This window comes from Acinonyx jubatus, chromosome B2 (assembly GCF_027475565.1).
Source record: "Acinonyx jubatus isolate Ajub_Pintada_27869175 chromosome B2, VMU_Ajub_asm_v1.0, whole genome shotgun sequence".
NCBI lineage: Eukaryota > Metazoa > Chordata > Mammalia > Carnivora > Felidae > Acinonyx > Acinonyx jubatus.
This window is the reverse complement of record NC_069385.1, coordinates 27,511,405-27,537,765: the sequence shown is the minus strand read 5'-3', so window position 1 is coordinate 27,537,765 and position 26,361 is coordinate 27,511,405. Positions and strand designations below refer to the sequence as shown.

At 41.5% G+C, this 26,361-nt stretch overlaps 1 long non-coding RNA gene across 2 annotated transcripts in view; it reads left to right on the top strand.

Annotated features, from left to right (window-relative positions):
- Window positions 1-2,136: 2,136 nt before the first annotated feature.
- The window catches only part of LOC128315508 (uncharacterized), a 33,702-nt gene continuing 9,477 nt past the window's right edge, over window positions 2,137-26,361 (top strand). For both annotated transcript variants that reach the window (XR_008298314.1, XR_008298313.1), the window contains exon 1: window positions 2,137-2,423. This is a non-coding gene — a long non-coding RNA (uncharacterized LOC128315508). The remainder of the gene's footprint in view (window positions 2,424-26,361) is intronic.

Sequence of the window (26,361 nt, the reverse complement as noted above, 5' to 3'; positions counted from 1 at the left end):
AAAATTGTCCTATTTCTTTTCTACCTTTGTAGTGATGCTTTCAGGGTTGGGAAGAGATTCAGAGAAGTTAAGTCACCTGTCAGGGACACCTTACTGCTGAGTGGCAGAGTTTAGATCGTGAGCTTGGGTTGTCCACATATCTACCCACCTCACTGTCTTGCTGTTGTATTACCAACAATAGCTTGTGGCTTCTAACTGTTCTTTAGCTAAAGCTTCTCCATACACTGTTCTATGGCCAATGAGGCCTCCATATCTGATCCTTTAGATCAGGGTTCCTCAACCTTAGAAATATGGACCATTTAGGCCATGTAACTCTTTGTTGTAGAAGCTGTCCAGTACATTGTAGGATGTTTAGCATCACACCTGGCCTCTACCCACTAGATGCCAGTAACACACCCAGTTGTGAAATCAAACGTGTCTCCAGACATTGCCAAATATTTGGGAGGATTAGGGGCAAAATCACTCCAGGTTGAGAATCACTCCTTTAGTGGAAGAAGTAGGGGACGCACGCACACACACACACACACACACACACACACACCCCCCATGTGCTTGGCCAGGAGCAGGGAAGGAACCACACATGGAAGAAAGGCTTTGACTTTGACTTTCACAGAATGGCTGAGGACCACTAGTCTGGTAGTTGGGGCTGCAGCCTCGTAAATCTTGTCCTTTCAGAAACAAGAAGAGACCAGTGTTGGCCGCAGTGTCCTCATTTCTTCACCCTATTCTTTTTTCTGGTTTGGTTGCAGAAATGCCTGAGAAGAGCAAGTCACAATAAAAACTGTTCTCCTTACCAAAGATGTTTGCAGCTCTGGTTTATTGTGTATTTCTCTATCTTTAGTGAAAACTAAAGTCTCATTAAGTCCCCTAAAAGATCTTTGGGGGGAAAATGTTAATGAGTTTGGTCCAAGACTGAGCTTCAGATTTTATACAGCTGCAGACCACAGCACAAAAGCGACTTCAGCCTGGAAAAGTCTCAACTTAAAGCCTGGGAACAATCAAAAAAATTTTTTTTCAGGATTATTTCCCTGCTACATTCAAAACTTTGCGTCTTTCCTCTACTAACAAGAAACATATATATATATATATACACACACACACACACACATATATATATGTGTATATATATGTATATATATCTATATATATGTATGTGTATATATACACATATATATATGTGTATATGTATATATATGTATGTATGTGTATATATATGTATATATGTATATGTATATATATGTGTGTATATAAATATATACACACATATATATACATATACATATTTCAGAGCAAGAAAACTTATGAACTGAAAATCAGCCTAATGTGCTTTCACCTTTTGCCCGAACATTCTGTACTTTAAATGTACTTGAGAACCAATGCCGTCTTTGTTCTGTGGCCATTTCCGCCCAAACTGTGTAAAGGACTATTCCTTTCCCGCAGTCAGCAAATAATCAGTATGTACCAAAGATCTGCTATCTCGCTGGTACTGTAGGAAGAACAAAGAATCATAAGGTCCAGTTTCTCTACTCTCAAGTTTAGGTCACTGCTATGAGAAAGCAGTTTTGTGTCTGAGATGGAATAACATTTGCAAACATTTCCAATTTGCGAGTTCTACACACAAACATGATAGGTTGTAAAAGTGGGCTCACCGCTTGTTGTTTATAAGTAAAAGGAGACCAAAAGGTGTTTACAGTTGTCTTGCTGCTTGATGTATTTCCACCAAACAGAAGTGGGAATGATTCCTTTCATGTTTTAGAATTGGACATAGGCTCTTTCTCTATACTCGGATACCTTATGGTTGCATTAGGCATCTTTTGACTGAAAGAAAACAGCTTCAACTAAAATAAAGATCTATTGAGGAAGATTATATTTCACTTGATGATCTTTCCAAAGTTCTCTGAAATCCCTTTAGCAACCACAGTTATGCAGATGCCAACAAACGTTAAATTTATGAAAACCTCAGTCATTTTTTTACCACATTTTTACCATGCTTGAGTTTGAGGTTATTAAGCCCGCAGACTAGACTTGCTTACATGAACCTTAGGCTACTGTGTATCTAGTCTCCATGCCTTGGCTGGGTAGCCTGATGGATCCTATTTTATATCTGCTATTACGAACCTAACGCTCGGCCTTGATCCTGATCCCTCTAGTACTTTCCACTACGCGGCCGCCAAGGATGAAGACTGCCTTCCAAATCTCTACGACGGGAATCAGGAAGCTTCTAACCTTGGGAAAATCCCTGCTAAACTGACTATGACGTCACAAACATTAGTACAAGGGTAGGCTGACCTGACCTCTCTACTTCTCGAAACCAACATTACTAGAGGGCATTGTACGGTGCAGGAGAGGAATAACGTTTCCTCTCCTCTCATGTTTGCTTCCCGGAGGCTGTGAAATAACCTGACTGAAGGAAACCAGAGCATGTCAGCCCAAAACATGCCACTTTGGCATATTGGTTATTTTGAATTCAAGGCACTTAAGAAACAGCAGGTACAAAAGGGACACTCTGATCCTCCTTTTCTCCCAGAAAGTAGGAGATAAAGCCCCCATGTGAAAGATGCCCTCCCTGTAGCGGAAGGAAGGCAGGCAGGCTTATCACCAGAGACAGGGAATTTGGGGCCAGGAAAGCTGTACTCACAAACCTTGTTAAACTCACCCTTATCTTCCTGGTTACTTCCTCACAACTCAGTACCCAAAGCCCAATCCCTTTGCCTTGTCAATTTTTCACAAGTGGATGGTTTCTTTATCTAAAAGGTATCACAGCTTCCTGCTCTTCATTCTCTTGTGAAGGCTTACCTGAAGGTGTTAATCGGTCTTATGTCAGTTTAATTCTTAGGCCCAGTTTAAGACACCCAAAGAGATTAGAGGAGATTTTGTCCCCCCTGCATGACAGAAGACAGATTCACAGGAGAAATGCATACAAATTTATTGGATGTTACTATTTTAATGTGATGGGGAAGGCCTGCAGAGGAAAGAAATGAAAACCCCCAAAGAAGACTCAGGCTTATGTACCATTTTAGCTAAGGGCACTAAATTATAAAGGGACTAGACGAAGGAAAGGGGTTTGGGCTTCCGGGGAGTGACTAGGAAATATATGGGCGAAATTAATGGAAGATAGGGTTATTTTCATAAGATCTGTTTGTGCAGAATCATCTCAGCATTAACTCTTGTCTCTAGTGATAAGAATATTCTCCTTTCTGGGGAGCCTGGGTGGCTCAGTCAGTTGAGTGTCCGATTTCAGCTCAGGTCATGATCTCACAGTTTGTGAGTTTGAGCCCCGTGTCGGGCTCTGTGCTGACAGCTCAAAACCTGGAGACTGCTTCGGATTCTGTGTCTCCCTCTCTCTCTGCCCCTCCCCTGCTCACTCTCAGTCTCTCTGCTTCACTCTCTCTCTCTCAAAAAAAAAAAAAAAAAAAAAAATTTTTAATTTTAAAAAATTATTTAGTTGGAAGAGTTTCTGTGGTGTACATTTGGAGGGAGCTATAATTCATTGTTTATCTCCTTCTAATCTCTTAGAAATAGTGTAGTGTAAGGGCAACAGAGGGAGACTAGGGATCAAGGTACTTGCCCTATTTCATTGCTCATTTGCTCTCAGACCCAGGTCTCTGGACCTCAATTTGGTTGCCTTTGAAAGGAAACGGCAGACTAGATTATTTGAATTTTGCATCCCAGTGCTTAGGTCCTATAAAAAGCTATTCAAAGCCATGCATTCCTGTTCATTCCAAAAGCTTTTACTGTGGGCAGTGTTCAGTGCTAGGTGCATTACACCAAAGGGAATCAAAAAGTGGCCATTGTTTGAGAGTTAATGGTCTAGAAGAAGACATAAGATAAGCACATAAATAACAATAAGCGATGTATAAAATGATAATCACTTTTGGGAAGGAACAGATAAAGCAATGTCTGTTTAAAGTTGGTGGTCCGGTGTGTGGGGTTATAGCTCAGGGGTCGAGCATTTGACAGCAGATCAAGAAGTTGGTGGTCCATTTATGGATAGCCAGGTAAGATGTTACCCCTCAGTCAGATTGCTTATGTAAATGTGATTAAGGGCAGGGAAAAAATGTGATTTAATTCCCTTTCTTTGTTGAAATAATATATTTTTAATGTTTATTTTATTTTTGAGAGAGAGAAAGAGAGAGGGAGAGAGTGGGGGGAAGGGGCAGGGAGAGAGAGAGAAAGAGAGAGAGGGACAGAGGATCTGAAGCAGGCTCTGTGCCAACATCAGAGAGCGCGATGTGGGACTCTAATTCATGAACCATGAGATCGTGACTGAGCCGAAGTCAGACGCCTAACCGACTGAGCCACGCAGGCACTCCTGAAATAATACTTTTTATGATTATTAAAGTATTATTAACGAAAATTCTAAATAATACTGTAAATAATAAAGATTATTAAAGAAAATGGGGGGGAGGGGCACCTGGGTGGCTCAGTCGGTTAAGCATTCAACTTAGGTTCAGATCATGATCTTGTGGTTCGCGGGACTGAGCCCCGTGTCGGGCTCTGTGCTGACAGCTCAGAGCCTGGAGCCTGCTTTGGATTCTGTGTCTCATTCTCTCTCTGCCCCTCCCCCTCTCGCACTCCACCTCTCTCTTTCTCAAAAATAAGTAAACATTAAAAACATGAAAGAAAGAAAGAGAGAGAGAGAGAAAGAAAGAAAAGAAAATGGGACTACCTGGTGGCTTACTCAGTTGAGCATCCAACTCTTGATTTCAGCTCAGGTCATAATCCCAGGGTCATGGGATTGAGTCCCACCCTCTGTTCTGGGTGTGGAGACTGCTTGAAATTCTTTCTCTCTCTCTCTCTCTCTCCCTCTGTCCCTCTCTCCCAGTCACTTGCTCTCTCTCTCTTTCTCTCTAAAGAAAGGAAAGGAAAGGAAAGGAAAGGAAAGGAAAGGAAAGGAAAGGAAAGGAAAGAAGGAAAGGAAAGGAAAGGAGAGGGGAAAGAACAGAAGAAAATGGGTGAGAGACTCCAACAGGCAGTCATGAAAGGCCAGTCAACACATGAAAAGGGGCTCGTTAGTTGACAAGGAAATGCAATTTACCATCCTGAGATACCACTCCACACCCACCCAAAGGGCTAAGATTAAAATGACTGATAACTCCAAGTGTTCATTAAAATGTGCAACAATGGCAACGCTCCTAAGCTGCTGGTGAGTGTGGAAATTCATACAATCATTTTGGAAAATTGTTTGGCATCATGCTAAGGCAACTAAATGTGTACCTACTGGAGGATCCAGATATTCTACTTCTAGGTTCAAACCCAACAGAAACGTATGTGCCCTTGTAAATGAATGAAAAGACATGCACAAGAATATTGGTAGCAGCGTGATTCATAACAGCCCCAAACTAAAAACAACCCCAATGTCCATCAGCAGTAGAATGGATAAATATTGGTAGATTTATGAAGTATATATAACTTCATCTCTTAGGGATACGCTGTAAAAACTATGGTATGTTTCTTTATGGGTTTTTTTGTGCGTATATAATATTAAGGAAACACACCCTACATCCTTTCCTTAAAAATGTAATAAACACTTCTTCATACGATAAAAATTATAAACATGTTAATATCATGCAAAAGTTGACTTTATTCTTGTTATTATGATACTTAACATGCCCTATTTGTCAAACGCTGTGTTAAGTATTTTGTATTCTTATCCAGCCTAACCCCCAAGTCTTGTGTTCCAACCCAACCCTGAAGTCCTGGTCATTTGCTTCTGGCCCCAAAGCCCCAGCCTCAGGCCTCTGGTATATTAGCCCGCAGACCATTCCTTTACGTCCTTACCAAACTGTCAGCAACCAGGGCCACCACCTTAGACCCTCTGGCTTAGACAATTCCATCTACCAGGGCAACACCAACACTTGTGACAAAGCGGTTCTAGAGCCATACTTGCTACTGGTATGGCTGTTCTCCAGGTCCTCTAGTCCTTTCTGAACTTTCTACCGTATCACTTCACTCCTGCCCAAACAGTCCTGCTTAAAAAACTAAGTTCAAGAGAATCAGAACACTGACAATACACTTCTATAATTGCCCTATTCCCTTTTCCTTCCCACAATCCCCTAGGCGGGAAAGCATTGACTTGACATCACCTCTCCTTGGCTGGACCTCCTCTTCCTAAGGTAGTAAAACCATATGGTCTAACTATAATAGGCCCAAAGGAAGTCTTTTCTATGCAATGATAGGAACTGTATGGTCTGAGTCCAGGCTCAACCCTTGACATGGGACCAGGAGACAACTAGCAATTAGTAAATATCCCACCCAAAAATGCATCCTGTACTATCTAAAACTTTAGATCCTCATCTCACAATTATTATTTTGGGTACAGCATGAGTGCTTGCTTCATATGCCTCTCCTGAAGTGTAATCGTCATTTATTTTTTTGAATCACCACATTTACAGACAAAAAAGAGAGAGAGAGAGCGAGAGAGAGAAGAAAAATAATCTTCAGTTATTTTAATTTCAATATTTTAAATTCCTAACATTGAAATGTTTTTCATTTGTTAACAATTTTTATTTCTTTTTAGTTTCATGCAATGTTGCATTTTTTCCTTATACTGGAGTTTTTCTCAGAGATTTTTATCATTTATTTTGAAAAAATCAAATATAACAATTGTTTGTCATGTTGGTTGAAAATATATTCCCCAGTTTATTTACCTTTTAATTTGGTGTATGTAGTCTGTTTGTTGCACCGAAGTTTAAAAAATTATGTTATCAAATTGATCAGTGTTCTCTGTTTCTCATTACCTTTAAACTTGAAAGATCCTTCCACATACAAAGATCTGGTAAATATTTACGTACCTTTTCCTTTTTTAAAAACATTTATTTATTTTGAGAGAGAGGGAGAGCAGAAGGGCAGAGAGAGTGAGAGGGAGAATCCCAAGCAGGCTCCACACTGTCAGCTAGACCCAACATGGGGCTGGATTCCATGCTTAACAGACTGAGCCACCCAGGTGTCCCATGCATGCTTTCTAAAATGTTTATGGTCTGATCTTTTTATAACTAAGGGTTTCCATGAGGTTAAAAATCTAATATGTTTACATTTATTCTCTTAGTAAGATAAATTTCCAAACTGGAAACTTCTTTTATTGACTACCTACTATGTGCCAAATATTTTGTATATGTTTTCGTTGACTCTGCTTGAAATGCTTGTAGATGGACATAATTATTTTCCCTTTACAAGATATAAAATTCAAGATCAGAGATATCAAAAGCACCAATTTGCCCCACAATGAGGACAGCTAGTGAATGGAGCAACTGGACTTGAACCCAGTGGGACTGATTATAGGACAGAGGGGCACTGTAGATCTTCCCGCCTGCTGTGGCTATTTGCTAAGCCAGGCACCGAAGGGCTGAGTCATGACTGCTAGTGTTTAAACACAGCTGATTTCTCCAAGTTTCCTTTTCAGTTTCCAAATTCACAGTGCTATTTCACATAGCTTCAGTTGGGGTAAAGAGAGTGACTGGGCCACATTTCTGAGGAAAATGATGATGGGTTTCTCTTCTTTTCATCTCTACTCCCACTCCCAAACCATGTTATTAAAAAGCAACAGCGGGGCCTGGGTGGCTCAGTTGGTTAAGCATCCAACCCTTGATTTCAGCTCAGGTCAAGATCTCATCGTTCATGAGATCAAGCTGCGTGTCGGGCTCTGCCTTGACGGTGGGTGTGTAACCTGCTTGGGATTCTCTCTTTCTCCCCTCCCCTCTCTCTGCCCCTCTCCCACGCATGCTCACTCTCTCAAAATAAATAAATAAACTTAAAAAAAAAAAAAAAGCAACACTATCAACAGATGTCCTGAACCTCTGTTCTCCTCTTGCCACACTATTGCACTACGGTCTGTACTAGTCTTGCTCAGTAGAATTTTCTGTGATGATGTAAATCTGTATTCGCAATGCCCAATATAATAACGTGCTACTGGCCACATGTGGCTATTGAGCACTTACAAATGTGGCTAATATGATTGAACGTTTAGTTCTATTTAATTATAATTCGTTTAGGGAGTCACACGCGGCAGTGACTACACCCGTGAACAGGGCACGCCTATATAGATCAATTCCTTGAGATTAAGGACCAAAGACTTCTAAACCCCAAACTTTAAATTAAAAATGCTTTCCCCCTTGGGGCGCCTGGGTGGCGCAGTCGGTTAAGCGTCCGACTTCAGCCAGGTCACTATCTCGCGGTCTGTGAGTTCGAGCCCCGCGTCAGGCTCTGGGCTGATGGCTCGGAGCCTGGAGCCTGTTTCCGATTCTGTGTCTCCCTCTCTCTCTGCCCCTCCCCCGTTCATGCTCTGTCTCTGTCTGTCCCAAAAATAAATAAAAACGTTGAGAAAATATTTAAAAAAAAAATGCTTTCCCCCATATTGGTCTAGTGTGGGTGAAATACTGCAGCTTAGCATTGGGTTCACTTTGCCCGCATGACATTATTAGTCACGTCTACCAGCAGAGAGTCAGGTCGTGATGGGCTGATGGAGCTTTGCTGTTTCTAAGGAAGAAAACATACGGACCTTACACAGCACGTGCATGATTTTTTGTTAAAATTGCTTGCATTGCGTCATCCAAGCAGGAAGGATAACAGCGTCTGCCATCATTCAATCCTAACCCTACCCTGCCTAGCTTTTCCACATCTGTGTTCACATCTCCCTGGAATCCTGAATAGAAATGGTGGCTGCCACCACAAATAACTGAAGGCCTAGAGACTCCCATTTCTCTTTGAACATTCACCTGTGGCTTCAAGCTTTTAGCAAGCAAGAATTGCAAAAACCAAAAGTAAGGTAGGGGAAGAAACCCAGAATGGTAAAAGTCCAATAAGTCAGCAGAAAAGTCTACTCTTCTGAATTGGACCAGTCACTACATCCTTTGGTTCAAAATAGGTAAGGTCCCTCCTCGCCCTGCTGTCCTCCCTTCCCTCCAGGGCTGGATCTCCTGGGACTTGCTCCTTTATTGTATATGGCTAATTGCCCTTGAGCCTTTTAGGTTTGTTCTGGTTCCTGACGGTATAAGGCACTTTTCTCTGGTTACCTTTGGCTTCAAACTGTGGCGCACTATTCTGACAAGGTCCTACTCCACTACTTTTCCAGGGTTTTCCACTGTTTGGGGCCTCCAAAATTCTACCTTTATTCCTATCCCATTAATTGTTTCATGTTGGGTGGTTTACCTATTGGTGTTTAGCAACCAATTGCCAAAACATGGTCCACCTCTCCCACATTGGGAATGAAGTAGCTGTTGAACAAATATTTTGTGAATGACTCATAACCTGGGAACATTTCAGTTGCAGAATGAATGACCAAGTCTGTCCCAACCAGGGGACGGATGTTGCCATAACTCATTTCATAGTAGTGTCACAACTACCAAAATACTTTAAACTTCTGTAACAGAATCACCATTTTTGAAGCATTGAGTCAATATCGTTTTGTTTCTAGTGATTCCTTTTCTGGAACTGTCTCACAAGTTACTACCCATTGGATCCATTGGGCAGAATTCAATGAGAATGAGAGCTGCCACTGCACTTTGTTTGAAAATGGATCTTAAAAGATTACAGTTAGACAAATGTCTGAAAAGAAACACTTTTGTTTTGCAAAAGCTGAGCCTTGCTGAGGAAAAAAAAAAAAAGGAGGGGTTAAAAAGGAAATGTGTGTGGTCTGATGGGCTTGATGTTGGAGGACTGGTTCTGGGGCAGAACGGAGAGACAGGTGGTTCTTAACCCCAAGAAGGGACTAATTCACTAAATCCCACAGCACCCTTCCTGGGCTGCAGAAAGGAACTGGATGGCCAGATGGGAGGGACAGGAGAAGGGCCAGGGCTGGACCAGAGCACAGGGTCAATTAGAGAGGTTTCGGGGAACCTGGGAACACAGCGTGAGCTTGGAGAACAGTCAGTTCTTGCAGACTTCCAGCACCCTTGACCTGAAGGAATGGACTGGCTTGGGGCTGCCCAGGGTTCCAGAGGGCTCACACACAGCAGCGTGGCGCTAAGATGGCAAGGAGCACATGTGACTGGGGGAGAAGGGAGGATATACATGCCAAGGGGACTATCTGACTGGATGAGGCCTGAGGACAGAGTAGACAATCCACAGACCCATGGAGACCTTGTGAGCAGGTCCCTGAACATCAGTGGGGAACAACAGCACAATATCCAGGAAGGATGGGGCTAATCACCCCTCTATGAACAGCAGAACTCAGGAAGCCCACTCCCCAACAGAAGGATAGGGGCTGCAGTGGGCAACTTGGGAACCCCCTCACCCTTCCACCCCCACACAGTCCTCCAGTCTTGAGCAAGAGAAGAGGGGGAGGGAAGTTCTTCAAAGGGGAGAAACTGTCCTGAATGAGGGTTTAAACTTTGAATGGATTCAGTATTTACCCCACAGAACCTTTGCTGGCCTGGAGAGAACAGAAATTGTCAAGGAAAAGATCCCCTTCTTCTCATCAGGATAAACAGGAGCTCTGAGCAAGATGAGCTTGTAAAGAAAAAGAAAGAAAGATGTACTCTTTCTTTTTATGAATATCTGGTTCATTTTGTGTGAATTTTGATCCCACTACAAATATTCCAAGCACTTTTCCATCAAGGTTAAGAGGGGAAAAAATGCCCCCCATTCCCCAGATTAGAAGCACTGATTACCAGATTGCACCTTAAATCCAGAAAGTTCCCTCACTCAATATAGACTGGGTTCTTGATATGCACCACGCAATGTGCAAGCTCTATAAGTTCAGATTAAAAATGTAATGTTTAGTTTGGACATTGTGAGCAAATTATCCTCACTCTTAGGGAAAAAAGGAAATATTCCTAGAAAAATAATATCTGCGTTAGTCATAATATTTTTAATGCCTTCACCCAAGACCTCAAACCAAGGTTATGTGTGTGCTCATTGTGATTTCATATCTACAGTTAACCCTCCACACCTCTAACTCTTCTTTGTAACCTATGTATTGATGTTTAAATTGTCACTTAAGCCCTTAAAGTTAAGCAATACCTCTATATGCAAAATTATATTCCTAAATTCATAATATATCATCACCATTAGCAATAACTTAAGTTTATTATATCAGTTATAGTTTACACCATGATTCACATTATTTCACTTGATCTGAATGGCAGGTAGGGCCTTTATTACACCCATTCTACAGATGAGGAAAGAGAAGCTTCTCTGTTCAATAGTCTTTCTAAACCAGAACAAACCCAGATCTTCAGATTCTCATACCTGCGCCAGCATCCTACTCAAATATCTACCTTGGCTTTTGCCATTCCTGGGAGAGCTGATCTGATCTTTGCCACTTACCGACAGCTGTACTTAAAAAAAAAAAAATTCTTTATTTTGAGCAGGGGGAGGGCTAGAGGGAGAAGGAGAGAGAGTCTTAAGCAGGCTCCGTGCTCAGCACGAAGCCTGATGCAGGGCTCAATCCCAAGACCGTGAGATCATGACCTGAGCCTAAATCAAGAGTGGAAATTCAACCGACTGAGCCACCCAGGCGCCCCTACTTATAATTTCAAAGTGGAGTGTAGTTCCAGATCCACTGTTGGCACAAACACTTCCCTGGCCAACCTTGTCCACACCAGCCTCACCTTCCTATTAACGCCCACAGCGTATCTGTCCTCTTGATATTGCCTTGGTAATTCATCATATACTTCCTCGAACACCTCTTACGCTGCTACTCATCTATCAATATATTTACATCTCATTGCCTCAACTAGACAGAGCTCTTAAAAGATCTGGTCTTTCCATACTCCCTGGCAGGGTACTTGGCACACCACAGGTGTGCATATATTTCCAGATTTGTTGATTGACAAAACAGTTCGCTTTCTCCCATTCAAAGAAAAAGGGCCTCCTGAGATTTCTGGACCCCTGGGACAAGAGGAGGACTCCAAAAAGCAGGCAACCACACTGAGAGAGCTGATGTCCCGCTTCACGTTTTGCTTACGACCACCCCCGCCAACCCCAGCAATTAATTTCTTATTTAATCCAGCCCGGTAAAAACTGGGTGATTTCGTCCTTCCAGCAAAAGTTCTCTTCTGTATTTAATGACTGAAACATGCATGTGTGGCTTGCAAGTATTATAGTAATGACTTGATACACAGATCAATGTATGCCCAGGCTACTGCCTTGCACAGCACTACCAAATGTAATCGGGCTTTCTGACCTTGTGACACAGCCCATCAGCTACAGAGTGCCCTATTTCCTTTACTTAAAAAGTACGTTCAATCTACTCTGGACTTTCCCATCTGTCAGTGCAGCTTGAGGTGACTTCCTGCTCTGTCAGCTGACCGTGAGTCACATCACGGCTGCACGTTAGTGAGGCTGCTTCTGCATGTTCAGCAAGCAGGGAAAGAGAAAGATAGGCGTGAGCTCTCAGACCTCCTTCTCAGATCTCACACCTCTGGGATCACCCTTTTTCCATGTCATTGAAAGCTTCCACAGTTGGGAGCTCTGATCTTCAGCTTCTGGCTGTGTGGTGATGCTTCAAAAGACAGGAAACCCAGTTTCCTACTTTCCAGAGTGAAAATGACATTTAAAAAAATCCACCTCGGTAGTGAATGAATCATTTATCGGGCAACCCCATTCTCCAAGAGGGTCCTTCCTTTGAGCCACATTTCTGGGATGTCTTCAGTGAGGTAAATGGCGATGACCGAAGGGCTAGTTCTGGGATTTGACATGATGCAAGTCGAGTTTAAAAGGAATTTCAAAATTACAGGAAAGTAGCTGTGAGGGTAGATAGGGTGGATGTGAAATCAAACAATAAAACTTCCTGGATTGAGGAAGCTTTTGGAGCAAAATCATGGGGAAGCTGGGGGCTTAAGAATAAGAATAATCTATGGTTTTATTAGAGGAATTTGGGGACCACTTCTGCCTTCTGCAAATATCTTGCATATTATTTAGCTTTTTAGGTTTAAAGTCGTTCTCATTAAAAAAAAAAATGACAATAAAATAAAAAATAAGGCCCATCTCATTAAAAGAGGATAAGAGAGCAGTGACACTAACTTATCTCATCTGATGCTTTAGAAGAAAAGCCAACGAAGTGTGATTGTAGTGTGATAATGTAAATAAATTAAAATGTAAATAAATTAAACATGTGCTTTTCCTAACTAGACCAGTAAAACAATAATCCAGTTCGTTTGTCATTGCCTCTGATTTATCCAGACATATGGCTCATTAGCAGTACCAAGATATTGCCTTGTTCTTTTTGTTTCATTCTTTTCTTTTTTCTAAGGACTTCTGGCATGAAAACTATTTGGAAAAGAAAAAAAAAGCAGATAAATTAGAGATGTGGATAAAAGAGTGTACATTTACATATACTCTCACACCTCCTAACAAGAGGTGTGTTTGATGGGGGGTGGAGAGGAACTGGACAGCCAAAGTCTTTTGAGGTTTAAAATAGAGAGGCTCACTGATCCTGACATAGTAAAGCTAAGGGAAGATCTGTAAGCCTCTCCCCCCTAAAATGTTCCATCAACATTCTACATATTTCAGTATCACTAGGGATTAAATTACTTGTAACCATTCTAACCAAAATGCCACCACCTAAGCTACTGACATATATGCAGTTTAAACACATGGCAATCTTCCATTCTGGATCTTATTCAACATCATCTCAATTCGAAACATTCTTGTCCATTTGCTGGGCCATGCATTGGATCATATAGCCTGATACTGACTTCAGAAAAAAATGTGTCAGGTTTTTTTATCGAGGAAAATCAGGCTAATGTCCGTCAAAGGAATAAGTGATGAATAATGGGAACTGGATACAAATTAACAGTGGCTTAAGAAAAGATAGAAGGCTCTTCTCATATAAGAGTCTGGAGGTAGGAACCTGGGTCTGGTATGGCAGCTCTCATTTCCAAATTTTTTGGAGGCCCAGGTTCCACCCAGGTTTCTCTTCTGCTGTCCCAAAGCTTTGGTTCTGAAGTTCTGGTCCAGGAGGGAGGTACCACTATCAGACCTACATTACCAGTAGAAAGAGAGGGGAAAGAAGAAGCCTAAAGGGCTTGGAGCACAGATATCATTGGTCTGCTAGGGAAAGTTCCCAGAAGCTACCACCGATGTGGCACTTCCCCTTACAAGCCATTAGTCAGAAGTTTATCACTCAGACACACCTAGCTGCAAGGGATCCTGAGAAATGCAGTCGTTTTCTGCATAGCCATGGACCCAGCCTAAAGTCCATCACTGAGAATGGAGCAAAGCTAGATATTAGGGGTAATTTGCCATCTCAGCCACAGAACCAAAGAGCATGATATATCACTTAAACAAGCTCTACAAACTTCCATGTAGTATGCTAGTAAAGTCATCAGTGTTGGGGTGAAAGTTTGGCTAGAAACAGAAATAGTAATTTATATTCAATATAATAATTTAGGGATCGTTTGGGGATTCTAAACAGGACATAACCATCTATTAGCTCTATCTTATCATGTGTATATCTAACTACTTCTTTATCCCGGCCTTTCTTGGTTGGTAACAATATAGATTTATGTTGGAGAAATAAATGTAGCTATTAACATCTTGGGGGCAGCACCTTTAAGCCCCAAAGAGAAAAACATGTGTGTAGGTCAGGGTCTTATCTTTAGAGCATTCATTGAAGTTATTCTTGGTGTGCTATTTTAGAGAAATTCTCTCCTGTACTTACATGCATGTTTACATGTCTTGTTTAACAAATTGGTTCAATTTTCTGTATTCCTTCCCATAAAATCTGGTGATTTTTGAGCAGTCTTCCATTGTCCATTTCATAAAATTTAAGAAAATTCAGTAATATAGATTGAGGATCTGGTGCTGCTCAATTAAATTGGAAAAAAACTCAAAATTGTAATAAGGAGAAGCTTTACCTGTTATCTAGAGATAATTGCTGTAAGATTAGCTATTGGTTTTTATTTAAGAACACCCTAAAACCTCTGTCATAGGGTTTGGACACTCTTGTTGTATCTGACTTACCAATGGAAACATGGTGATCATTCTCCAGGGTCAAACGTACTATTCCTAGAAAGGAAATGAATAATATTTTAAACTAGACTTGAAGTAGAATCTTTAGGAAATAGTTCATGAATCTTTCGATTAAAATGAGGCCGCCTTTTCAAGATAACATATTCTGTAAGGAATTTTTATAGGTCCTGAAATATGACTTTAGAGCCTAGCTCTAGTGACTAAACCCCCACGCCAGGGAAAAGATAAAATTCTGTCCTGACTCAAAGGCAGAATTCTACTACCTGAGTCACCTACGACACTTCAGCAGTAAGCTGGATTTTCCTAAAAGGATCCTCAGCCAAGGACTGGGCAGGTTGAACCATGTTCTGTTATGAAACCAGCTGATGACACAGTCACGAGGACTTCAACTCAAAGGTTATGGATTGGGCTGGTGCCAATCCTGGTGCAATGCCCTCCATTCAGTACAAAGAAATTGAATCTCTTTATATATCAAGACTCTTGAGTTCAAACATCTATGTTATCTGCTCATGGGAGAAGCCCTCCTTTCAACTCTATCTTATCGTGATAGCTAAGGGTATTTAGTCCATGCTGAATCGATTCTGTCCTCTCTTGACATTTATGGAAAACATGGGCTCATTGTCAGCTGCATTTGCTCAAAACCATTACTGAAACCATTGTAAGAGCCATAAGGGCTTTTAAAGATCTAGTCCAAACTCAGTTCAAAGCAGGGTGCCCACATCAGCATTCGCCAGTAGATGTCCAGTCAGGATTGGGCCCTGGAGGGGCATCTGGGTAGCTCAGTCGGTTAAGCCTCCAACTTTGGCTCAGGTCACGATCTCATGGTTCGTGAATTTGAGCCCCCGTGTCGGGCTCTGTGCTGACAGTGCAGAGCCTGGAGCCCACTTCCCATTCTCTGTCTCCCTCTCTCTCTCTCTGCCCCTCCCCACCTCATGCTCTGTCTCTGTCTCTGTCTCTCTCTCTCTCTCTCAAAAATAAACATTTAAAAAATTTAAAAAAAAATTAGGCCCTGGAAATTTTCAATGCCCATAACTTTGACACAGACATTACACATCTGGAAATTTAGTTCACAGATACTCTAAAATACATACAAAGATATTTGTACAAGTGCTCACGTCGCAGCATTGTTTGTAGTCAAGAAATACTGGAAACAGCCTATCAATAAGAGGACGTCTATCAATCAAAAGCTGATCGTTCAAAGTGATGGGGGCATGTGCAAGTGATTGCATATGTGGAAGGAGTGACAGAATGTCCACAAGCCTGTCTTAATAGTGGTTCTCTCTAAGGGATAGGATTGGCTAAGCAACAGAGGAGGAAGGCTGTTCACATTTTTTGTTATACACTCCTGTTGCAAGTTTTTAAAATGGAGCTGGTAAGGGGCATCTGGGTGTTGCAGTCAGTTAAGCATCTGACTCTTGATCTCAGCTCAGGTCACGATCTCACAGTAGGTGAGTTCGAGCCCCGCATCAGGCTCTGCACTGATGGCATGGAGCCTGCTTGGGATTCTGTCTCTCCTTCCTTCTGCCCCTCCCCAGCTTGTGCTCTCTCTCTCCCTCAAAATAAATAAATAAATAAATAAATAAATAGAAATAAACTTAATTTTTTTAAAGAAATAAACATAAAGTGGAGCTGGTAATGGGTAAAAAGAGCACAGGTGTGACTTCCTCTCAGGTGGTCACCCTCTCCATTAAAAGTGTCAGGGCAAATTTTTCCCAGCTTACTAAAAATGTTTATCAGCTTGCCCCTTTCCCTGCTGTCCAGATAATATAAGATAAACATATTCCACATTCTTTTCTGTTGGGTAATGCTGGAAATGTGATTTTTTAAAAGCTTCAGCACAATGGAAAATGATCCATTTTCCCCATCGATACGTTCTACAGCCTGTTAAGGTCACCTAGGTGATGATATGGGAGTTTTGATAAAACTGTGTACTTTCCTCCCTTACTGTGACACTCTTCAGTGGACAAACTATGGCCCTTTACTGGAATATTTCTCTCTCTGAATCCTGTGCATGGGGATGAGTCCTGGCTGTGATAACATTAATACTATAATTCAAGTTTCCTGTGGTCTTACCCAACTGTGCAGATGAGAACACCAACTCAAATTCCTTGGCTCTTTTGTAGCCTGGGAATAGCAGACCTTCAACCCTCCCTGAAAGGCATCTTTCAAATACTTCTGGAGGTCCCTAGAAGATATCTTCCATGTGTTGGTGAATCAGGTCCCTGCATGAAGCTAGTCTAAGGTCTCTCCCGGCCATTTGCTGGCCATCACACTGTCACTTGCTTGGCACTTCCTTCTACTTCCACAGCTGAGGCCCTGGAAATTGGAGACGTTCAGCCTGCATGGCATTCTCTTTTCGATAGGAGGGATGCTTCCTTTCCCCAACCCCGTGCCCAACCCCATGGAGGTTACTCAGCAGCGTGGCTTCTGGCCCAGTATATTACAGAATGACTCGTAATTCAGAATTTCAGTTTCCCCTTGCAGTTCCTCTACCTTTCAGAGGAATCAGGCTTTCATTTCTAAATATGTATTGACTCCCTGCTCTGTGCAGACACATGTAATATACACAGCAACGAATGAAACAGCTAAGGACGCTGCTATCATGGAATTTTCAGTCTATTCATGGAGAAAGGTAACAGACAAGTACATAAAAGCAAATAAATATATAACTGCAAATTGAAACAGATGCAGTGAAGACAGAGGGGTGTGCAAGAAAGGAACAAAAGAGCCACTTCTGATGGGGTGGTCAGAAAAGGCCTCTGAAGTAGTGACAGTTCATATAACAACTAAGTCACTGAAAATCCAGATTTGGGCACAGAGATTAAAGGCACAGCATAGGGCACATGGGCAATGGTATTATAATAGTGTTGTACAGTGACAGATGGTAGCTACACTGGCAGTGAGCATAGCATAACGTGTAGACTTGTTGAATCATTTTGTTGTACACCTGAAACTAATGTAACATTTTGTGTCAACTATACTTCAATAAAAAAAAAAAAACAGACTTGGAAAAGGGAAGGGAAGGAGTTTCTAAAAGAAAGAGAAGATGGTGAAGGAATAGGAAGAGGAGGGAGAGGAGTTAACATTTTTAGTTACTATGAACTAGGAACATTCTAGGAACTTCATATATACCCTTTAATGCTAACACAGTGTCCTGTGAAGTAGAACTATTGTTAGCTCCACATCACAGATGAGTAAAACGAAACATAGACAGGATAAATAATACCTTCGTCACACAGCTAGCAAGTGATGAAGGCAGAACTTGACTCCAGGCAGTGTAAGACCCTAAAGAAGGAAAGATGTTGGATTATTTCAGCAACTTAAAGGTTAGTGTGTTTGAAATAGAATGACAAAGGGGAAATCGGCGTGAGATGGAGTTGTCGAGGCCAGCAGGGACTGGACCACGCACAGGTAGGTGGCCATATTTCGTCCTCACGTAATTCATGTTTGATTAACACTACTCCACAGGAACAAAATTGTCCTGAGGAGCCAGCTGGAGGAATGAAGACAATGATCACTTATATTATTTCTATATATATATATTTCTATATATTATTTCTATAATATATATTTCTATATATTATTTCTGTAAGCTGAGGTATTAGAAAGTAATATTTCTGTAATATATATTTCTATATATTACTTCTGTAAGCTGAGGTATTAGAAAGTGAGGGTGCTTCCCTCATGAATAAGATAGGAGATCAAGATCCCGGAGACTGAATTACACCTTCTGGCACATATGCTGACCTGGTACATAACTTAGGAAATTACGCCATATCCAGCACCTCCCTGTAGTAACCTGCACCTGTGTTAAAGAATTATGGGTAGCCAAATCAAACAGCATTGTACTTGTGGTTGGATACTGAGTTAGTAAATACAGGGACACAGAAGGGAAAGGAAGGAGTCATTATCACAGTGAGCTGGTCCTCTCCAGGCAGCGATGAGTTTGGCCTTGCCAGGAGCAGCTCTGGGTGACACCCTTTTCATGGCCATTGGCTACAAACCTGGGACCTCTCTCTACACTACCTGACTTGGACGATAAATCCAAGATGGAGAAGAAGAAGTACCAGCGTCTGGTGAGCCAATGCAGAATAAGAATGAAAAGGGGTGACGTGACTGCTTCTTTTACAACACTGTCAAGTTCTATCAATTGAAAGAATGAAGAAGCAACAATTTTTTGTTTTAATCCTTAAAGTCGGCTTTTTTTTTGTTCGCTCTCCTGAATCCCTTTAGAAGATTCCTTCAACTCAGGAAATCTCAAACTCACCAAAAAATGAGAAAATAAACTCAGTCTAACCACATAAACTGAGTCTAATCTCAGCTCCGGTCACATAAACTAAGAAGAAGTCACAGAGAGGGGATTTCCCAAATTCTGTTTGCTTGTAATGGTAAACCTTTACTGGTTAACGTGCTCCTTGCTGACTAGCATGGACATCCATTCTGCACTTTCCCCTCTCCAGCAGCCCTTCAATTTCTGCTTGGGGACCCATGTGTTTCCTGAAAGGCTAATTCCATCTTGGTGGTAAAGAGGGAACATGTAGCTGAGGCTAAGCCATAGCACATCTTTTCTCCTGGCCACCGTGACTGTGACCTAAGCCAGTTACTTCAGAGTGACTCTCAGACCTCCTGCTGAGAATGCAAGATAAACCTTTTCTGTACCCCCTTGCTGTATTTGAATGACAATCCCCGGAGATAGAGCTGTCTGTGGATCACAGGAGGGGCCTGACTTAGGATAGAGTCAACACTAAGGAACACAAAGTAGACCATGAAAACGATGAAGAACTAGGTCCTGGATGACATCATTGAGCTAAAGGACTCCACCTCACCAGACACCTGGACCTTTCAGGGATATCAGTTGGTGAAATTGAGGTCAACAAATATTTATTGAGTATCTACTTATGTGCCAGACACAGTACCAGACCCTTAGAATGCATTAATGCATGAAACCAATACAAATCCACAAATCCCTGTCCTTGTGGAGAAGGAGACAAACAATAGGCAATAAGCATAACAAGTAAAGTGATAGTATGTTGGACAGTGATAAGTGCTGTGGGAAAAAGGAAAAGAAGTACAAGGTAAGGAGGTAGAGGATGGGGGAGTAGGAGCTGGGGGACGGGTTCTCTATCATGTAAGCCGGTATGAGTTGGTTTTTCTGTTACTTGCTGTCTACTACTTGCAAATAAAACTACAACCCTTTAGAACATTTTGAATATTTGTAACACCTCCACACCATCCAAATACACATCCAGAAGCAGAAATTATAATAGACTAAAATACACACATACATAAATATATAAATAAATAGCAAAGAAAAGGAATGTCAATTTGATTTGCCTAAGGAGGAAAAAAAAATGTTGCATTTGAATTCAGGATAAATATTGAACTAATTTATTTTAAAACACAGACCACATTTTTGGGCAGGGTTTGAGCAGGTCTTTAAATGCTTCCATCTAAATCCCATAGCATTTTGGGGCACCGGGGTGGCTCAGTTGGTTGAGCATCCTACTTCAGCTCAGGTCATGATTTCACAGTTGGTGAGTTCGAACCTGCGTTGGGCTCTGTGTGGACAGCTCAGAGCCTGGAGCCTGCATTGGATTCTGTGTCTCCCTCTCTCTCTCTGCCCCTCCCCTGCTTGTCTCTCTCTCTCAAAAATAAATATTAAAAAACTCTTAAAAAATAAATCCTACAGCATTTTGGTATAAATTACAATACTTTCCTGAAGCAGCAAGAGTCCTTTCCTCCCATTGCCTCTTAAAATTTAAAAATAATCTCTTGTGTCTATTTCCAACGCTCAATTTATGGAAAATGCAGAAAATTAATATTGACAATGCTTCATAGCTTGAGATGTTAAATTCTGTGACTAATTTATCAGGGACCAGCTGGCAAGAACTATGACACTGTGTAACTGAGTTGAATGCCAACAAGCAAGAAAGGTAGGAAGCAAAAAAGCAAGGAAGAAAGAATGAAAGAGAGAGAAAGAGCACATTAACTTAATATAGAGATGTCTACTCCCAACCACCTTTCTGAGTGTGTGTGGCTAGTGGCTTCCTGTAAAGGAAACATTTTGTCGACTCTTGTCTTAGTTAGTTAAGACTGGCATTCCCCCCTTTGTACAAATGCACGGTGTTGTGTAAAAGAAGAAACCATCACCATAGAGACTCAGGTCTCTAAATACTAGGATACTAGGCTGCAGATATTCTGTCCTTGTCAGAGTATTTACTTTTTAAGTGAGCATCTGTTCAGAAGCTGTGTGTTTTTAGATCTAATGCCAGACAAACCAAAGAAAGCTATACTCTGATAATGCTAGAAAGACATTTATTAATGTGACTAAATTAGCCTGGTAGGTTTTCATGCCAATGCATGGTGCCTTGACCAGTTTCAGATATTGAGTCCAACTTTCCCTAAATGCCTCAGAGTCGAGCCTCAGTGAGTCTGCTCCCAGTAGGCAGACAAGAGAGAATGGCAGAGCCCAGGAGAGAACAAATGCAGGAGAAGGTTACCCTGCCCCTCAAAGTCTCTCTCTGAGTCCTAGCAGGGTGAAGAAGAACCTGACTCACTACAGGAAGATACACTGAAGTGAAATAAAATTGGTGGGTTTTTTTAAGTTTACTTAATTATTTTTGGGAGAGAGAGAGAGAGGAGGAGAGCACACAAGAAGGACAGAGAGAGAGAGAGAGAGAGAGGAAGAGAGCACACAGGAGGGACAGAGAGAGAGAGAGACAGAGACAGAGAGAGGAGGGAAAGAGTATCCCAAGCAGACTCTACACTGTCAGAGCAGAGCCCGATGTGGTGTTCGAATCCACAAACCTTGAAATCACGGCCTGAGCTGAAACCAAGAGTCAAACACTCAAGCGACTGAGCCACCCAGGCACCCCTAAGTAAAATTGTTTTTAAATTAGTGACAAGAGATACCTTAAATCATTAGGAAAGAAAAGATTATCTAACAAATCATGTTGAGACCATTGGTGAGTCCTTTTGGCAAAAGAAGATCCTTCCCACCTCCCATTAAATTCTCAATGGTGAAACACATGCACATAAATGCACACCCACAAGTACTTACACACGCAGGCAAAGGAATCTAACTACATACAAGCGAAGAAAAAAATAGCAGAATATTTATTTTATCACTAATGATGAAGGGCACCCTAAGTCGGAGTCATGTAAGAAATCTCAAGGGAAATGATGAGAGCCCAAGCACATCAAAACACTGAACTTAAGGATATGAGATGGAAACATGAACATTTAAATACAGAGGAAGATCTATGATGAATATAATGATTATAACCTAACATCTTTTTTTTAAGTTTATTTATTTATTTTGAGAGAGAGAGAGAAAGAGAGAGAGAGAGAGGCAGAGAGAGAATCCCAAGGAGGCTCTGCAGTTGTCAGTGCAGAACCCAACAAGGGACTCCAACTCACGGAACCGTGAGATCATGACCTGAGCCGAAACCAAGAGTCGGACGCTTAACTGACTGAGCCACCCAGGCACCCCATAACCTAACATCTTTAAAACATAAAGAGCTTTGGAGCACCTGGACAGCCCAGTCAGTTAAGCATCCCACTTCAGTTCAGGTCTTGATCTCACAGTCTGTGAGTACAAGCCCCGCATTGGGCTCTGTGCTGACAGCTCAGAGCCTGGAGCCTGCTTCAGATTCTATGTCTCCCCCTTTCTCTGCTCCTCCTCCACTCACGCTCTCTCTCTCTCTATCAAAAATAAATAAACATTAAAATATTTTTAAAAAAACCTTAAAGAGCTTATAAAAATTGGTTAGAAAAACATGAAAATTTCAGAATAAGAATGGGCAAAAGACACCAGATAATTCACAATAGAGCAGATAAAAATGAATTTTAAAATAGATGAAAAATATCCATCTGACCACTTAACCACAGCAAAATTGAGGCAAACAGAAGGAAAAATTTTTTACTATCAAGTTAGCAAAAATAATTTCTTTTCCTAATAGTGCTGATAAGAGTACAATGCAACAGGAAATCTCATTCACTGCTGGCAGGAGTGTAAAACTTTCTGGAAAGCAATCTGTTGTTTCTCAAGAGGCCTCAAAGATGTTTATATCCTTTGACCTACTAATCCTACTTCCAAGAATTTATCATCAGTAATTTAAAATTTCCAAAAACATGGACAAATAATCATGCATAATATCTGCTCATTTCAGCATTGCTTATAAAAACGGGATGTGTCCTAAATGTCCACTACTCATTTCAATATTTCATTGAGTATCTACTATGTGTGAAAAACTGAGCTAGAACAGAAGTCAAATACGACACAGACCTGGTCCTTACCCTTGCAGAACTTTCAGTTCGGGAGAAGATAAGCAGTTAAGCAAGCAATTGTGACATTTGCTACAGAAACCAAGGGCAGAGGGAACCTGATCAAAGGAAGTGATGTTTAAACCGAAATGGGAAAACGTTAATCAGAAGGGAAGAGTGTTCCAGCAAAAAGGAACAGTACATGCAAAGACCTGGAGATAAATATCGGCTGGAGAACTTGGAAGTTCAGCAGGGCTGGAGCAAGGAGCCAACTGCGGACAGGAGCCAAATGGGGAACAGCTCTGTACATTGTATTAGAACTTTGGATTTTACTCTGAGAGCAATGATTTGATAAATTATGCCACATCTATTACATGAAAACACAAGCTATTAGGAGAATAGTTTCTATTTTGTTCTATCATCTGAGGAGACTCCCAAGAGTAAAAAAGGTAATTTTACTCTCTTGACTTACTCAAGGACATGGGAGTCCACAGATCCAGGCTTTGCTTTCTAACCCCGCTCAGGCAATTCTCACCCTTCCCAACTCAAGTAAGAGTGTCTTTGTATATCCAAGTGGCAATAAAGAGAGTCAAAGCCTCTACTTGGAAGATAAGGACCTAGCAGGCACCAAATTGGAGGGGGGAGATGTTAGGAAATGTCCAGTGTGCCCCCTCTCCCCCACCTGCTCTCCTCTTCCCTTAACTGAGGGAAGTTAAACATTAGGTACCGTGTCTTGAATTCACCAGAAAAGACATGAAAGCCTTGCTCATCAGGAGGATCACCCCCCTACTTCTGGAGGCACCACAAGGGCACAGCAGGGAGCTTGGGGCATGGCAGTCATGTTGGATGGAAGACCAGAAGAACCCCATATCTCCAGTTTTAGTTAGCGTCAGGTTCCAGGATGTATATGTGTGTGTGTGTGTGTGTGTGTGTGTGTGTGTGTGTGTGTGTGCGCGCGCGCGCGCGTATGTGTTTATATCTCCAGAAGAATAGTAGTCATCCCCAAACATGAATGAGATTAACTTTTCCAAAGAATCTTAGTGCAGTCAAGACAAACTTTTGACTTAGAAATTAAGAAATCTGTGATCTATGCAACATGTTTATAGGAAAAAAGAATATTTATTACAAAAAAAGATAACTGTTATATAACCAATAAGTTTATTTATGAAGAGTTTGTAAAAAACAAAAACTAAGCAAAAGAAAAAGTAAATGATAATTATATAAATGGTATATTGTCAGCTTTGCTTAAAACACCCACACAAACTCAGTCAGCAAAAAGCAAGAATATGCCCTACTCTGTTAATGGAGGTTACCTCTGAGTAACATTTTTTTCCTCTGCTTTAATGTATTTTTCAAATTGTTGGATGGGCATATTTTACTTTTGTAAATGCTTATTGTACATTGTAAAGGTTTCAGAAAGTTAGCATCTTTTTTTTTTTTTTTAATTTTAGAAAGAGAGAGCATGAGCAGGGGAGAGGGGCAGAAGGAGAGAGAATCTTTAAGTGTGCATGGAGCCCAACACAGGGCTCAATCCCATGACCCTGGGATCATGATCTGAGCCGAAATCAAGAGTTGGGATGCTCAACCGACTGAGCCACCCAGGTACCCACAGAATGTTAGCATCTTAAGAGAAAAAGCCTAGGCTTTTTTTTTTTTAAAGATTTTTAAAGATTTTTTTAAAGATTCTCTTAAGATTGAAAAAGTTCAAAGTCTCGCACATAGTAGCACTACATAGGTAACATTCACCAGTGAATGAGGTTAATCAACTTTATTGTAAGGGTATACACAAATTGTTAGGGTAATTAAAATGTGTTTGACCTACAAAGTGTGCACAGGTCCTGTTGATTCTGACGAATGACCTACTTGCTGTATTTAGAGTTTTCTTATTTTGGTGGTCATCTGCCAGTTACAAGTATATCGACCATTTCTTCTTTCCTTCACTCTTGACAAACAGAGAAGAAAAAAACTAAATCGTGTATTGTTTCAATGCTTTCAAATCTTTAGCCTTGTCACCACTTATTTTTTCAGGCTTTCGGAAAGGAGGCGTGTATTTCCCCTTACTTCCTTCTTGAAATTGCAAGTCCTATGGAAGTTTATTTAAATTAATGAAGAATTTTCTATCGAATAAATCAACAGCTTTACTTCTATGGTCCTCTTCACCTGGGCTAAAGGTAAAAATGCAACAAGAAGGGGCCGGTGTTTTCTGGTTAAAATTGACAAGTGTGAGACACATGAATGGCTGTCTACAAGTTTAGAAACAGGAAACAGGCTTGCTGCACTTGCCAAAGGGCATATAAACCGAGAACGTTGTCATGTAGGAAATCAAGATCAGAGGGTGAGTGCAAAGACCCAAAACAGTCTGTGGTCACAAGCAGTGACGCGAGGTTGTGTTTATATGAACCCGAGCCCTCTCATCCCAAAGCTGGTGACTAGAGTGTTTTCTTCACCCACAACAACTCTGTTGCCAAAGGGTATGGGGCTGTGAATTGTGGAAGCATGTCTGTCACTGTTAATGTATCAAACAGAGGTCTTGATATTATCTGCAGCTGATCAGTTGATTGGGTTTTACCTACAGGAAGAGCCTGGCCCCCGGGCTGCCACAGGCCAGCCACGCATGACGTGCACAAGAGTCCTTGTTACACCCCAGTGGGAGTGATGCAGGCGAAAAACACACCTCATCCCATCAGCCCTCCATGGCAACAGGGCTGCTTGGCAGGCCAGATAAGGATGGGCCATCGTCAGGAAGAGGCTTATCCCATGACCAGAGGGTGTTTTTTAAAGGCAACACATCAGCAACAATGCCTCAGCAACACTGTTTGTTATTGTGGTAGGTAGGGATACAAAGAGTGGGCAAGGCTGCTAGCATAGCTTGCACGTGGAACAGAAGGTGCCTGTCCTGGAAGAAGGGAGAGTACAGTCGTCCCCCTTGTCCACTGAGGATCCATTCCAAGATCCCCTAGTGGATGCCTGAAACCACGGAGAGTACTGAAGCCCACACATAATGATGTTTTTCCTCTACACACATACCTATGACAAAGTTTAATTTATAAATTAGGCACCAGAAGAGATTAACAACAAACACCGACAGAGGCACCTGGGTGGCACGTTCGGTTAAGCATCCGACTTCAGCTCAGGTCATGATCTCGAGGTTCATGAGTTCAGGTCCTGCGTCGGGCTCTGTGC